Genomic DNA, 17,897 nt, shown 5'->3' with positions numbered 1-17,897 from the left:
AGTACACCTAGTCATGTGACCCAGGAACAGGCTGCAGGCGCCAAATGTTTGGGGAAAGAAAATGTCAACTTTCTAAAAAGTGCAGTTTCAGAAGTTGAATTAAAACCATAGGAAAACCGCAACATTCTATTTGGAATAACTTTGGCGTTGATTGATGAATCTTCTTGAAATTTTCCAAACATTTGGCCAGCTCAGTACCGCTCCTTCCCTGAAAGTTTGCGGGTGATTGGTGAAGCGGGGGCAGAGAAAAAAGGGGGTCCCAAAACGTGTTTTCCCCATGCAATTTCCCATAGGACCTTTAGCCACGGCTACAGCCCGAACGGCTGAACGGAATTACACCAAATTTGGCAGAGAGATAGTCCTCAGTTCCGACTTGTGCCTTTCGCTTATCTGGTGTCAATCTGTTCAGTAGTTTCTTTGAAAACTACGGTTAAAGTCATTTATATATCTATGGGCGCGGTGGATCCGCGGATTATGCAAGGATTGGCCTCGTAGGATAAGCGCACCATCCCGGTGACGTGTTGAATTCTAATTGGCTATCAAGCGGTTGTAAACATTAGAAATCAGGAACTGTTGGCAGCCATTTTGTGCCTCGGTAGAAGCGAGGCTGAGGAAGTCAAATATGTGTGCAAAATGTGAAAAGGGGGCAGGGTAAACACACCCTGGCCCCCTAGGCCTGCTCAGGGGGTGACATAAGGACCCGTAGGGCAAAAAAGTAAAAAAGTATTTTTCTTTTTTTTAAAAAGTCGCGTGATGCGCGTAGAATCCGCGCATTTTGCTGCCGAAAAAAAAGAAGCATGTATTTTTGAGATATACATCAAGCTTATGTGTAGAGATGTTGGGTGGCTCTTAAAAGAGCCCTTGTGTTTATTGAGAGATTTTAGTACTTACAAGTAAATACCGATGCAAAGTTCATGATGGAGACTCTGTTCCCTTCATCTGTAAAATGTACAGCATCTCTCCTATAATTGCCATGCATATTGAAAGGCAGATTTTTGTGGTATATGGACACCATTCTATAGTCTCGGAGAAAAGTAGAAACAGATATATTTACATTTTTCCCTAGCTTTCTCAATCTGTGGACAAAATAGATTGGAGTAGTTCCATTTCTGCCTTTCGCATATGTTAGAATAGATAAAGGGAGTTTGGGGGAAAAGTGAAATTAAAACAGAAAATAAATGATTGGTTGTTTAACAACATTCTACACAGAAAACTAGAGTGCATGTTTCCGTTTTTTAAAAGCATGATTCTTAATGTTTATCAGAATGTGATTGAAAATAACATAACGTAGGATAAGGTAGTATATTGAGAAGTCGAGCACACTTGCTGTTTTTTTTAGCATTATTGTGTGATGAACTTTTGCGTTCTTCGGGAGCCAGTATAGCTTTTTTGCATGGGTAGATGCTAATTTGTATATGGAAATGCAATCTGCTTTGGATTTTGAAAGTGAGAACAAATTTCACTACTCTGTCTTTCGAAATGCAAACTATGTTTGCTATGGGAGGGCGGGAGTCGTGAGAGTCCCCCTCTGTCAAAGCAAACAGCAGTATACCAGTATACCAGGGATAGGCACACCGGGACACTGCAGGAGCTGGTCGTAGTAGTTTCTAGGGCCCTCGAGGCACCAGGCGGTGGGCCAACCAGTCTCCCGTAATACACAAATTCCCAGGGGTGGTGATTCCTGGAGCTTGAGGGGGGTCGTTGAGGCCCACATCCTTGCAATTTTGTAGGGGCGTTTGGATGCGAAAGTGATGCAAGGGGGTTGTAAATCTGGTACACAGTGTTTTGTTGTACTTTGCTTTCCTTTGTGTTATATAGAGGATCCGGGGTAAATATAACGGTTTCTGTACAGCCAGTAACTTTTACCCCTACCCCCAAATGGCTTTCTGCCTGTTACTGAAGCAACAGTTCATGGAACACTTACGTGAGCACAGAGGTTAGAAGTTCACCACACTATGTTGCTAATGGCGTTGTACTTTTTATTCTTTTGAATTGGAACCGTAAGTTGTAGCTACACACTCTGGTAAAGATCTGGTGAAGAGCTAGCCTCAGAATTATACTTCAAATTATAAATATCATTTCTATTGTGGACCGCTACCTCCCCCCCAAAAAAAGACGTATGCATTTTTTTATTAACTTTTATTAAAACAATAAATAACTGGAAATATAACTAAATGATAACAATACAATAAATAACTAGAACCATAACTTTAACAAAACAATATAACAAACAATATATAATATGGAGTCCAATAGAAGTACTGTAGTTAATCTGCAAAACAAAAAAGAAATTAGTGTTTAAAATTAGATCGATGTGACTAAATGAGGTCACACATTACAAGTCAAAGTAACACGACGATATTTTCTATTTTTTTAATGTGTGCAGTGTACCTGATAGATTTCACTGTCTGTATAGAAGTGCCTACTATTATATTATATTACAGATGAACAGGTCTTTAAAATGATTCACAGATGAGATAGAATTAGGTGAGAGATGACGCCATTATGCATGACAATATTTTTTAGGGCTTATTTACAAAACTCTTGTGCCACTTTTGTGTTACTTTTCTCATGTTGAAAGTGACTCAAAAGTGGCGCAAGTAGTATGTAAATAAGCTCTTTTATTTCTAATGCATTTATTTGGAGGTATTGTATATCTAGGCCGTTCTGCTTACCTTGTATAAACACTGCGGCCAACAGAGTTCACAACTTGAACTCCGCTTTGGTTGGTTACTTGCCGGATATGCAAGACTGATTTCAAGAGGAGACCCCAATAAAGAGTACTGGTGTGGAACTGCCAGAATGCGGCAGGACTTGTAGACTAAGAATCCGGTCAACTTTGGAAGTGAAGAGTTAAGGATATTGAGAGAGGCTCCTTCTGCTTCATGAGAAGGTCCATGTACCAGTGGAGCAACACCGTCAACCTCTACTGCACAGCCTAATATTCGACCCCAATTTGGAACATTATAAGATAAAAAGTAAGAAGGTTGGTAGCTTGGTATGCCATCCTAATACCTAATCATCCATTAGTTATACAGAGATCCACCCTGTATCAGACCCATCCGTACAAGTGTGAATTGGACATTCTCTGCCATCAAAAACCCCTCAAGTACTTATATCTGTTACTTTTTAACTTCGTTGACTACTCATATTGAGAGTATTTACCTTAACGTTATCCGTTAAAAATTTGTGAATCTGTATGGCTTCAGACAACTAGTTCATGCCATATTTGAAACATCGGTGTAATCAGCTGGAACAGGAGGATATACTTTCTTCAACCTCGGCAATTTGCTACTGACTTATGTAATATTCTTCAAACTGAAAAAGGAGTTAAAAATGTATATGTTGTACATGTGTGGAAGATTAATTTTAATGAAGCAAAATAGGAAATAGCATTGCATTATACAAATGTTAGGCCGAGATTGGTCACTCACTTCATTTACAAACTCCTGGCCTTGATCTGATAGAACCCTTTTTGGACTTCTATGATCTAGAAATTGAGAAATAAACATCAAGAAAAATTGAAAGACACGTCTTCAAATAAAAAATTAAAAACAACATTTTCACTTTGTATCTCAAGTGCAGGCTGAAAACGTGTAACAAGCATTTAAATGAGAAACATATGGGTTTCAGAAACAAACGTCTATAAGACTATCACAATGGAGATTTACATTTTATAAAAAATATTTATAGAAGCAAGAAAAATTATAACACTTATTGTTCAATTTCATATGACATATTTGGCCAATAAAATCGGGAGGACATGTTTTTATTTGTTTTCTTGATACCAGAATGCCCACAAATTCTACTGAAACATGAGAACAGCACAGTTATCTGTCTGCAAACACATGAAATACACAAATGCTTTTCTCAGAATGCTTTTCTATCATGAAATGTTAAAGTCAAACCTGATAATGCCATTAGGTCCATTACAATTTTCGGCTAATAACATATGGAGAGCAGTCAGTGGATCTGGTATGTCGAGTAGTTGACCACCATCTGATATAGGTCATGGGCAGGAATAAACAGCTTGTGTTGAGCAGTACGTCCCATGGTTGAGATATCTGTGTAATGAGATAGAACAGGGGACAAATCAAGTTTAAGGTTATTAAAAAACTCGGGTCGTGGCTTGGTGCTTGGCAAGATGGCTGCACTGTAGTGCTGCTCTGCCGGCCGCCAGATATTATCCTGACCCCACCAAGCCATCTGGAGGTGAAAGTGGTGGGAATATGTTGAGCATTTGGCAGGCCATACGAATATTTGCTTTCCTGGCCTTAGCAACAGCGGAGAGGTGAAAACGGCGGCGGTGTGACCGGGCAAGATCGGCCTGGCTGGGCTCTTCTGTCACCTTGAGCCCGCCTGTCATGGACCCCGGGGCGCTGTGGTAAGGGACTGCGCTTGCTGGCTGCGGGAAGAAGCGGCCCCGTGTCTGACACGGAAATCTGCACCCAGAACCAACACAGCGGCAGGTACGGAGGTGAGCGACGCTGCACCAGGGGGCGCGGTGGCATCTAGAGTGCCCGGCTCCAGCATGTGTCCCGGGCCGTGGGGAGGCCACAGAATCCATCATTGTGCTGCCGCTGCCTGTCTGCGCTGAGGCCGCCCGAGATTCTCTGCTCGCCACCCACACGAAGGGGGAAACCAACGTACTCACAGTGAGTTCCCTCGCTGCCCAACGTAGCCTGTCGGATTTTGCCATGTGGTGCTGGGGCCCTCAGGAGTTTCACTGTCATGGAGGCGGGGCCTTCTGAACACTGCGATACTGGGGAAGGCTGACTCTGGGCTGCAAGGAGTACGATTGCACCACTGGGGACACTGCACATCGCGCTGCTCGGACCTGCGGACTGTTGGAAAGGAGCTGCTGTGAGAGGAGCGGGCCTGCGACAGGGGGGCGCAGAGAGCTGGTGAGGAGGCGCCCTCCTTACTCCGGCCCAGGAGGAATCTACTTATTGGAAGCATCACATTAGCTTGCTGAACTGTGGGGGGCACTGAGTGGGCTACTATCACATGCCAGCATTTGCGCGGCGGGCGCATGTCACAGGTGCTTCTTCTATATACAAAGGGCCCCTGAACACGACTCACATGTGTGTGAAGTGGCGGACATTTTGTGGTTACAGATCTGGCATTGTGCTCCCTGATAGGCTGGGTCCGGATATTGCGCATCACAAAGACTACACTGTTGACACATCACAGCATCGTCAAACCACGATTCATCTAGTAAAAATACACTCTGTGAAAGGCGCACACTACTGGCTGTCTGCACGCTGCATGAGGTCATAATGGGGAAGCCCAAAAAGAATCAGTCGCGCTTGAATTTTGAACAGCGTAAAGGCGGCAAATCGTCCAGTCTGCGACCTCGGATTCTGAACTGGAGGCGGCGTCTCAGGGGTCCACAGCATTGGAGAAATCACTGGTGGCCATTCAATCTAGCCTGCAGGCCATAGATGGGAAGATAGAAGCCCTGAATGGCAGGATGGACCAATTCTCAGCGAAGCTTGACAAGCAGGCCACAAGACTCTGCGAGGCAGAACAACGCATCACGGACGCAGATGATGGACTGCAGCTAGTGGCGTCCAAGACCGAGGATATTACGAAGATACTTGTGGTAATACAAACCAAGAACGAGGACATAGAAGTGCGCTCTAGGGGCAATAATATTCGCGTTTTGGGCCTTCCCGAGACGCCGAATGTGGGGCGACTGGAAGACTACATGGAGGCAATGCTGCAGGACATTTGTGGTACCGGAGAACTATCGCCTTTATTTGCAGTTGAACGTGCACATCGATCTTTGGTGGCCTGACCACCGCCCTGCGCCCCACCGAGACCTATCATTGCGCAACTATTTAACTTTCGGGACCGGGACACCATCCTGCGTGTAACACCCCAGAGAGGCACCATCACATATGAAAACAATGTATTGTCATTTTACCCGGATTTCACGGCAAATGTTCAAGCAGCCAGAAAGGAGTTCCAAAATTTCAAAAAAGCCTTGATAAAGGAGCAGATTTCATATGCAATGCTCTATCCTGCACGGCTGCACATAGGCGATGATGAGGGCGGCAAAATCTTTACGACACCCAAACAGGCGATGGATCATGTGAAGTCATTGCGACGACGCAGAAAGCCACCAGACCACACATCTGATGTTGATGACTGAACAATAGTGAGAACGTGAACACCTGACATGTATCTGGGTGCGCCCCGGGTGTTGTGAGTAGTAGGAAGTTTACGATGTGACTGTGGGGCTACCACGGGTTGGGCAGTCTTTGGTATATTTCACTACGCTGTGCATTGATATAACGCCAACCGCCACTAGCCATCTTTGCAGGCTGAGTTTTCCGTCCTTTCTGTAGGGGTGGTGGGGTGAACTAAGTTAGCCGGCAGTTAGGGGATATATTCCCCTTTTCTTATACATGCATTGTATGACCACTGTTTGATGTTTTTTATTTAATTCATGCAATTGGGCAGATGGCTCTACTGGTGGGGTGGGGTCTATAAGTTGGCGGCCTCCTCCCTAATCAATCTGGGAGCAGATTCTGCCACTACGCTCCCCCATGGGTATTCCCCTTCAGCTGTATTTTCCTATTTTGTTATGGTTGGAAGGGGCAATTTTGGGGTCAGGTCTTTGGCAATGTTGGGCTGCCAAAGTGGGTGGGGGAGGGCGGGGTTGGTTTTCCGGTGGCTTCAGACACAGGTACTACAAAGGTTGGGGTGCTACTATAACGGAATGGAATGTAAGAATATCGTCATACACTGAGATGGTGGTTTGGTTAATATGTCTTATACTTGTTAACACATGAAGGGGGCACTGTATAAATGCATAACGTGGAATGTGCACGGGCTAAACTCTCCTAAAAAGACGAGGCAGGTGCTGGCACAGTTAGACCGTCATGGGGTGCAGATTGCCCTACTCCAAGAGACACGTTTGAGCAAATTCACCGAGGGTAATGTGGCGCGTAGATGGTTGGTGTTCCGGTTGGCATCTTCATATTCCACCTATGCAAGGAGGGTCCTCATTCTTATTAAGAGGGGGGTCTTTTTCCAGCCCATTGAGTCATGTGTGGGCGCAGAAGGGAGATGGGCCATGGTACATGGCAAGCTGGGACTTGTTAAGGTCACGATAGTAAACATCTACGGCCCGGTGGTAGATGACCCAACACCGTTCTTAAAATTGTTTAATGTGTTGCATACTTGGTACAAAAGGGGGTGGTGATGGACGGAGCATCTGAACCAATCAAACACTCACACCCAGTCAAAAGATCTGGGTTTGATCCATCACCGTTCTTTAGCCCACTCAGCCACCCCAGTTCAGACATGGCTGTATGCAAATCAGTCTGACCCTGTGCCTCATGGGAACAGTCCACCCGAACTGCCAAGCCATGCCTTCCCTGGACCGGAAACAAGCTTCCGAGGACAGGTTTCTGGCATTCCAGCCGTCTTCAGCCCGGCTTGCTTGAATCCAGTGGCAAAGTGAGCAAGGGACTCATAGCCTGCCACACTTATGGAGACCAAATGAAACCAGTCCCAGGATGCTTGTTTCCGGTCCAGGGAAGACATGGCTTGGCAGTTTGGGCTGGACTGTTCCCATGAGGCACAGGGTCAGACTGATTTGCATATGGCCATGTCTGAACTGGGGTGGCAGAGTGAGCTAAAGAATGGTGATGGATTAAACCCAGATCAGTTGACTGGGGATGAGTGTTTGATTTGCTCAAACGCTCCGTCCATCATCCCATTTTGTATCACTGTGTTGCATAATTGGCCAGAGGCTGATATTATCTGTGGAGGTGACTAAAACACACACCTAGATCCCCTAGTTGACAAGTCAAATCCTGCTGGCACACTCATGGTCAAGGTGGCGCAGTGTATACAAGATTTCCTGCTGGAGGTGGGGCTCATAGATGTCTGGAGGTCCCGTAACGTAGATGTTCTGGAAGGCACACATGTCACACCTGCTTTTAATAGTTGGTCTTGACTTGACTACTGGCTCCTAAGTAGTGCGGCAAATGGGGGGGTGGAGAAAGTGCAGACACTCCCGTGCACCCTATCGGATCATAACCCAATAGTCCTAGACTTGGCACTCCTTGGTAACCCACGTAGTCCGTTCACATGGCACTTTCGGGCAGCCGCCTTAACGGACCCGGTCTACACTGAGACAATTCGCACTGCCATCTGTAAATACTTTTAGTTGAATGTGGGCTCCGTTGATAGTCAGTCAACCCTATGGGAGGCTTTTAAAGTCACGATCAGGGGGGTGTGCACAAGCACATCATCGGGAATCCACAGGGACCTTAGGGGACAACTGATCAAGCTTGAAGGGCAGATAAGGGACCTGGAAAGTCAATAGGATAGGGTGCCATTGCTTACCCTGCTTGCCCGCATACAGGAACACGTGACGGAATACAACTCGGTGGCGGCTACGAGGTAAAATACATGTCTCGTAGATATGTAGCTATGGCGTATGGAGAGGGTGGGCGGCCGGGCAATATGGTAGCCAATAAACTTAGGGATAACGCTGATAGTCCCCTGATAGAGCAGATAATTGATGACTCAGGAACGGGTCATCACACCCAACATGACATAGTGGAACAGTTCCGTACCTTCTATGAAACACTGTACACGTCCAGAGGGGGAATGCCGGAGGCGGCTATGAGCGAATACCTGGAAGATATAGCCTGTGCGTGGTTATCTGATGTGCACAGGAAATACTTAGATCTGCCTATAACGGAGGAAGATATCAACGAGGCCATCCTATCTCTCCCGAACAACAAAGCTCCGGGCCCAGATGGCCTGACATCGGAGTTTTATAAAGCGTAAGCGGATATTTTGATACCTCATATTCTGGAAATGTATGCGGAGGCACTTGATACAGGTAGTCTTCCCCCGTCTCTGCGCCAAGCGCTGAGCATCACCTTACTAAAGAAGGACAAAACCCATTCTAGGTGTGATTCATATAGCCCTTTATTGTTGATTAATTTGGATGCAAAAATGCTTGCGAAAATTCTGGCCAATAAATTGCAGCCCTTAATGCCACTGCTCGTGCTCTCGGATCAACCTGGCTTTATTCTAAAACGCTCTACCTCCCTAAGTCTCCGCACGATATTTGCGATGTTTCATGTGCTGAATCCTGCTTTGCCTGCCACCGCAGTTCTCCTAGACGCTGCAAAAGCGTTCGACTCTGTTGAATGGAAATATATGTTCTACATCTTGGGCAGAATGAGCTTCCCCCCAGCCTTTATCCGGTGGATTCAGGTGCTATACACAGAAGCCTCTGCAAGGGTGCGGGTGGGGGGGCCTGACCTTTGAACTGTTTGCCATAACTCGCGGGACTTGTCAGGGCTGTCCCCTTTTCTTTTTGCCATTGTGTTGGAGCCTTTAGCTTGCAAGATAAGACAGTCTCACAGAGCCGCTGCATTGAACTTTCATAATCGTCCAGTGGGCATCTCACTGTACGAGGACGACATGGTCCTCGATGTTCGAGAACCTCAGCATTACTTATCCCCGATTATACAGGAGTATATTAAGTTTGGTCTCTTTTCTGGGCTCCAGATCAACTGGGAGAAGTCTGTACTTATCCCGCTGACAACTATCACATCACCGCCCCAGGTGGACTATCCACTACTGTGGTCAGCAGACACAGTTAAGTATCTTGGAGTGTGGATATACAGAGACCCTGAGGTGGTAATACGTGAAAATTACGGCAGCGCATACTCAACATTGGTACAGCAGATAGATCGGTGGGTCTCATTGCCCCTTTCGCTGACGGATAGAATTGCAGTAATTAAGATGATGAACCTCCCGAAGTTCCTGTACTTATTTTGCAACATTTCTATTAAATTGACGAAACACTTCTTCAAGACAATCAGACACAATTGTTGAGCCTTGTATGGGGAAATAGGCCACCAAGGATTAGCTGGGCAACTCTGACGTTGGCTTATGAGGGTGGGGGTTCAATGCACCTGATTTTTATGTCTATTATTTGTGTGGACAGGCCCAATATGCTTATTTCTGGTTCCGCTCTCACGGCTTCATCCCTCATGTGGCGGTGGAGGAGGGTGATGCGCACCCAGTTCAGCTGCGCAGTCTTCTCACACATACAAGTAGACGTACGCCCAGATCAGAAATCAACCCTTTAGATACTACTATACAGGCATGGCAAGAAATCGGGAGAAGGGCACAAAAGCTTCCCATAAATGCACTAGCACTACCTATTGAGGGACATGCAGCGCTGTCAGTGGCGGGCGAATCGGGCTCTGTCAAAGCTCTTAGAGAAGCTGGTCTACTGCTCATGGGAGACCTATACCCGAGGAGAGGTATATTTCCGGGGATGAGTTGAACTAATTACAAAATCCCAACGCCACTTTTTCTATTCACCTGCTACAGGCTCCAACGGGCTGTGAGGGATCACTATCTTAGCTTTCCTGAGGAGCCGTAGATCTTGCGATTGCTTCAAATGCTGCTTTTAACTCCTTCAAGGAAGAAGCTGCTAACAAGGTTATATAAGACGGTGCAGGAGGAAACTGTACATGGGGTGGCAGCAGAGATCGTTGGAATGCGATCCTAGACACACAGATCACAGACGATATGTGGGAACAAATCTGCATGCTAACGGGTAGGCTAACATCTAACAGCAACTTGCGAATTATACATCTGAAGTACTGACACCAAGTCTATCACACACCAGATAAGCTACACAAAATGGGATTGAGAGAGTCCGATAGATGTCGGAGGTGTGGTCACAATGGGGCAGATTTCCTCCACCTCGCGTGGAACTGTTGGATGGTTGCACAATATTGGGTTGAGGTAGTAAACAGACTTCAATTAATGACGGGCCTGACAATCACCTGCACGGCTTTAGAATGTTTATTGGGGCCTGGGCTGAGGTTAAAAACTACAGTAGGTCGATTTGTAAAAGTGGCTTTACTACTGGCGAAGCGGCGACTCTTGTTTACATGGGATGACAAGTTGCACCCAAAACCTGATTTGTGGGTCAAGGACATTGTATACTGCAGGAAGCAATTGGAACTTTATGCGGAAGAACTCATGGTATCCTCCCGTCCAAGGGATATCTGGGCTCCCCTGCGGGAATATTTACTTGCCACCGTCGAACAATCAGATGAATAAAGCGATGGCAGATTGGGAGAAAAGGCATTACTATAAGTGAACAGTGTTGGTATGAGATATGAAGCTAATGTACATTGCTAATGAACTCCACCATGATAATTGCAGATTACCTGTGTTCTTTCTTAATATTGGTCCTGCGTCATAAGTAGCCATGGATGTTTTCTCTTTATTTGCCTTTTTGTTTTAGTTGCTCAAACTGCAGTGCTGTTTGGCAGATTCCTGAATACGGCTGCTTAATGTAGATTGTCATTCTGGAACTGTGTATGCTCTGTGATTTGAAATGCTTAATAAAAAAATAAAAAAGGTTATTAAAAAACTTGGAGAGCGTGCTAAAATACAACATTGGCCAATCAATTACATGTGCAGTGTATGGGGAGGAAGTAGCACATGGTGCACTACTTTTAAAAATTAAAGGCGGCAGGATTAAGTGATTTGTCCAGAAACATCGCCTACCAGGGCAAGATATTGCAGGTATAAGAGCTGGAAACCGTGCTAAAATGCAGCATAGCCGAAAACATTACTTTTGCAATGCATGGGGCACGTGACGCACTACTTCCACAAGAAAAACTACATCGCATTAAGTTGAACAGCACGTAGCAAACTGCTGCGGGAACAGCCATGTGGCGCTTCGCAAATTAAAGAAACGTGGCAGGATTAAGAGATTTGCACAGAACAAAGGATAGTAAATCAAGTTAAACGTTATTTAAAAACATGGAGAGCGTGCTAAAATACAACATTTACCAATCGATTACATGTGCAGTGCATGGGGAGGAAGTAGCACGTGGCGCAGTAGTTAAAAAAATTAAAGACGGCAGGATTAAGTGATTTGCCGAAAAACATCGCCTACTAAGGCAAGATATTTGAGGTATAAGAGCTGGAAACTGTGCTAAAATACACCATTGCCGAAAACATTACTTTTGCAATGCATGGGGCACGTGACGCACTACTTCCACGAGAAAAACTACATCGCATTAAGTTAAACAACACGTAGCACACTGCTGCAGGAACGGCCAAGAGGCGCTTGGCAAATTAAAGAAACTTGGCAGGACTAAGTGATTTGCACAGAACAAAGGACAGCAAATCAAGTTTAACATTATTAAAACACATGGAGGGCGTGCTAAAATACAACATTGACCAATCGATTACACGTGCAGTGCATGGGGAGGAAGCAGCACGTGGCGCACTGCTTAAAAAAATTAAAGGCGGCCAGATTAAGTGATTTGCCCAGAAACATCGCCTTCCAAGGCAAGATATTGGAGGTATAAGAGCTGGAAATCGTGCTAAAATACACCATTGATGAAAACATTACTTTTGCAATGCATGGGGCACGTGACGCACTATTTACGCGAGAAAAACTACATGGCATTAACTTGAACAGCACGTAGCACACTGGTGCGGGAACGGCCACGTGGCGCTTGCCAAATGAAAGAAACGCGGCAGGATTAAGTGATTTGCCCAGAAACAAAAGTTACGAAGTCAACTTTAACGATATAAAAAAGCAGGAAAGCGTGCTTAAAAACAACATTGTCAAATCGAACAAAAATTTGCATTTACGCGGGATTTAAAGATCGTTCAGATTAATTAATTTATTTACTCTTTAAAAAATGCTCACCTACGAAGACGTGGATACGAACACCATCAATGGCTGTGACTGTGGAATTGGAACATTTCAAGAAGGTTGGCAGGTTATAAATAAGCATGGGCGGATTTTGCGGATCCACGATTCGCGGATTTAGCGGATCCACGGATCGTGGATCCGCAAAATCCGCGGATTTAGCGGATTTGCGGATTGGGGGGCGGGGCTTCATCGAGTGTGTGGGCGGGGCCAAACGGACGGGGCTTCCACGCGAGCGCACATGCCTCTTGTGTGTCTAAAAGGTCAGAGACCGATCAGAGCAGCATCACAGCGGATTTTCGATGGTATATTTGGGAAGAAGGCACATCTGCCCAGCCTCCCAACGCTCACGATTTTTTTTGGGCTGATGAATGAGTCACTGCATTTGCGCTTCAACTAGTTCCAGCGGCCAAGTGTGTGTTACTATGCAATCGCGCCGAAGTGCGCAGGGGTCCCTTGAGTGAAATGTCCATCATAGTGGGTAAATGGCGGGAAGACGGTGCACACCTCGAGTGTGTGGGCGGGGCCAAACGGACGGGGCGTCCATGCGAGCATGCCTCTTGTGTGTATAAAAGGGCAGAGACCGATCAGAGCAGCAGATTAATTTTTGGGCTGATGAATGAGTCACTGCATTTGCGCTTCAACTAGTTCCAGCGGCCAAGTGTGTGTTACTATGCAATCGCGCCGAAGTGCGCAGGGGTCCCTTGAGTGAAATGTCCATCATAGTGGGTAAATGGCGGGAAGACGGTGCACACCTCGAGTGTGTGGGCGGGGCCAAACGGACGGGGCGTCCATGCGAGCATGCCTCTTGTGTGTATAAAAGGGCAGAGACCGATCAGAGCAGCAGATTAATTTTTGGGCTGATGAATGAGTCACTGAATTTAAGCTTCAACTAGGGCACATGCTTTATTGATATCTGCAAGTGTTTCCTGTTGAGGTTTATTTTTTTGTGCCAGGACCGTCGTGCCCGAATGAACCCTGCCCTTCATATTTATTCAAAAGACACCACCGTTGAAATAATTTACGATGGCGCCGGCAAGCTGCCAGCGCCATCCTGCAATAGTTACTTAATTAGCTTCAACAGGAAGCTCCAACTGTTAAAATAAAGCAGGCGCTCGAGCCCCTGCTGTATCTTATCTATTAGAGCTTCCTGTTGAAGCTAATTAAGTAACTATTGCAGGATGGCGCTGGCAGCTTGCCGGTGCCATCGTTAATTAGGCTCGCTTGAACTTTTGACCGCAAAATCCGCTCCGATCGCGGATTGCGGATTTTCGGCAAATTCGCGAGAGTTCGCGGATCGCGGATTTGCCGAAAATCCGCAAAATCCGCGATCGGAGCGGATTTTGCGCTCATGCTTAGTTATAAATGCTTTGCAGAAGGATGATTGGTTGAGCATGATGTCACTGGGTGTGAGAGCTGTGATTGGGCATGTTGTAATTGAGCATGCGCAAATAAAATGGAATACGTTAGGGTTACATAGCCAGACGGTGGGACGTATTGTGCGCATGTGTAACATTAACACGCATGCGCTACCACAAACATGAATGCACAAAGTGAAGGCAACTCCTAAAGGGTACAAACACAGATGGAGTTCGGACATGGTTGGATTGGGATTAAAAATCAATCTGCCCAGGTACGATAAAAAAAAGTGGCCCATATTTACATATTGCCTTTGCAAAACACTGCTTCGGCGATGTTTTATAAAAAAAAGGGGGTTTAAGAAAAATGCACGGATTAGCTTGCACTGGTGAAACACACCTGTATACAAGTAAGGCCGCTGTTGGTCAGGCTCCCTGCCCCCCCTCAAAAAGCATATGTTAATGGGCCGGCCCCAGCGAGAGAAAGGGAATGACACCTCTGCTCATTGATAAAAGAGAAGTAATTGAGGCTGATCTGCCTCCAGAAAGGCCGCTCAGGCACCCACTGGGCCGCTGACGGCATCTGAATAACGCAGAAACCGCCAAATCTTCCCAAGGCTGCTCAAAAAGCAGCCTACAGCTGGAACTGGACATCGACCCCTCGGGCATTGCGCGAGTGCCCGCGTTAGCAATCTGACGCTGAGTTCGGATGTCAATAGAACACCGGCTCCCGCAGGAGGCGGGAAGCCGGCGGGACAGTGGGGGAATTGAAGACCCTCCTACGGTCCCCAACGGTGACGGCCAAAATAAATAAAAGAAAAAGACCGTCCCCGGAGAATGAGGTCCCCGGGGTCTTGAAGTGGCTTCTTGAAGTGATGTCACTGACCATGTCATGAATGATATGATATGTGACATCATCAGCAGTGGATTGCGGGTGCGTGAGTTATAATTAATACAACTAATTATAACGGGGGAATTTCAATATCTTTGTACGAGTGAAATGTCCAACTAACTATAACACCCCTGAAACCTGTGGTTTTTTCAGGGAATATATATATATATACAGTTTTTTGAACTTTTTAAAGGCTTTATTCAGCACCAAATAGAATGCACAGTAGGTTACAACCAACCAGAACAATATATGTGTACCAGATGACGATACCATACATAACAAATGAAGAAGGGCAATGCAGGAGCGGGGAAGTTTTGGCCGGTTCGATCAGAAATACAGAGTGCCATTTTCCAATATAGGAGAATTACAAAGACAAAAAAATGAACAAAGTGCAAGAAGAACAACAAATACACAATATAGCAAAGGAAATGAAATCAATAAGCATGCGAGAATCAAGAAGGCAAGTCGGGCAGCACAGATACAGGTAAATACCGAGAACGTCGTGGTGGTCTGGGACACGACCCACGCATCTTGCCACAGGTCCGCTAGCACAGGTCCCTCCTCGTTAAGGAGCGAAACTCCACAGTTGACAAGCATTATGTATGGGAACACACCAGTTGTTATGCCCACGCCCCACCCCCCGGTCCAAGGTAGACTGCAGTGCAGAGCCCAAATTGGTGAGTGTGACGTCAGATGGTACCGGGCACGTGGAGGGGCCACTTATAGCCTAACCCACCCCCTCCGGGACAATGGAATGAAGGGATTGGGACTGCGCCTTCTGAGTCAGTTTTTCGACATAGCTTCGATATGGCCCCCAAATGTCTGTCGGACGGGAAGCTGAGGGGAGCAAGGCCGAAAACTCCACGCTGTTAACATTGCAGTGGGCCACACTCGTCAGCCATTTGCCAACCTTCGGAGCGCGACGCGCGCCCCAGATCAGCGCAACCTCCCTCTTGGCCAGGTGGAAGCACAGGGATGCCAGTCTACGGAGAGATTGTGGGAAATTAGCTACGTAGCCCAACAATGCAATTGCGGGGGTGGGATGTAGTGTCATGCCCAGTATTTCACCCAAGACCCGGTGGACTTCTAGCCAATAGGTATGTATCTTCGGGCATGTCCACGACAAGTGAGAGAAGTCAGCGTGAGGAGAGGCGCATTTGGGACAACTGTGTGGCCTATTAGCATCTATTTTATGAGCAAGCGCGGGGGTGTGGTACATCCTCCGTAGAAACTTGAAGTGGAGAAGTTTGTGCCTACTATTCATGGACACCGTTTTGGTAACAGCGCAGCATGCCTCCCACTGGTCATCAGTAATCTGGATGCCCAAGTCCCGCTCCCACGCAGCGCGCACCGCGGAGTCAAAGGAGGGAAGAGATGTCATGCATAGCTTGTATAATCGCGACACTACGTGAGCGCTTGTCTGAGTCTGTATGATAAACGTGAGTGCCGGGTCCTCGGGCGGTGACAATGGAAACGTAGGGAATTCAGCGCGCAGCATGGATCGGAGCCTGGTCAGGGTGAACGCATCCATAAATGAGCGATCATCGAAGCGGGCGTCCTCCGTCAACAAAAAAGCATGTCCCTCAGGGAACAGGTCGCCAATAGTATGTAATTGAAACTTGGACAGCGTGCGGTCAACTATCGCCTCTCCGGTGATGGGGAGCCAGTGAGGGTTGGGGAGGGGGAGCGAAGAAGAGTACAGCTTGTCCACGCGGAGTAGTCTCCGCAACTTATCCCAGGCCCAGCTCGTGGTGGAGACCAGCTGTATGTCTTGTGGATCACGGGGAAGCCCCTTGGGAAGTATGGAGCAAAGCGGCACCGGAAGTGCCGTATCGGCCTCAGGTCGCAAGAAGGGAATTCTGGCATCCGGGTGAAACCAGGAGTGCGCGTATGAGCATTGCGCCACCAGGTAGTAAAGGTGAAAATCCGGCACCCCGAACCCACCTCGTTCATAAGGTAATGTCAACGTGCGCCAAGCCACCCGAGGGTTCTTGCCGCCCCATATCAGGCGCAGCAGGGCAGAGCGAAGTTGTGTAAAGAAAACCTTAGTCAGAGGGATCGGAATATTGTTGAACAAGTATAAAAAGCGAGGGAGGACAACCATTTTGACAATGGCAATCCTGCCAGCCATGGACAGAGGAAGACAGAGCCAATGTTCCGTATTGTCCTCCAAAAAATCCAGGGCACGCCCATAATTTAGTCTCACAATGGACACCGCATCCAAGTGGATGTGTATTCCAAGGTATTTGACGGAGTCGGTGCACCACTCTAATGGGAAGGGACAATCCCACTGCGCCGTGGAGGGGGTCAAGGGAAAAATAAGCGACTTGTGCCAATTAATCTTCAGGCCAGAGTATGAGCCGAATCGCGTGATCTCGTGGATCAAGGGCTCCAAATTTGTATTAGGGGTGCGGACATACAGGACCGTGTCGTCCGCATATAAAGAGACAAGTAGAGGACCCGTGCGGAATTGTAGACCCCTGTGGAGGTGCTTCTCCTGAAAATGGCGGACTAAAGGGTCCATTGCCAGAATATATAGGAGTGGGGACAGTGGACAGCCCTGCCTGGTCCCTCGGGAAAGCGCAAAGTTTTCAGTTATGGTGCCGTTCAAACGGATACGTGCCGTAGGCGCAGTGTAGAGCAATTCAACCGTGGCCACAAACATCGCAGGCATTCCCATTCTGCGCATGACGGATAAAAAAAAGGGCCATTCCAGTATATCGAACGCTTTTTCAGCGTCCAGGAAGACCGCAGCCGCTGGGATGGAGGGGTCAATTTTGTGAAGAACCGAGAACAGTGTACGGATGTTGAGGGAGGTGGACCTGTGTGGGACAAAGCCGGATTGAGCCGGCGCAACCAGGGTATCTACAAGAAGCGCCAAGCGAATAGCCCGGACCTTCGCTAGGATTTT

Source organism: Lissotriton helveticus, chromosome 8, assembly GCF_964261635.1.
Source record: "Lissotriton helveticus chromosome 8, aLisHel1.1, whole genome shotgun sequence".
NCBI lineage: Eukaryota > Metazoa > Chordata > Amphibia > Caudata > Salamandridae > Lissotriton > Lissotriton helveticus.
The sequence above is the reverse complement of the archived record's forward strand: the minus strand, read 5'-3'. Positions refer to the sequence as shown.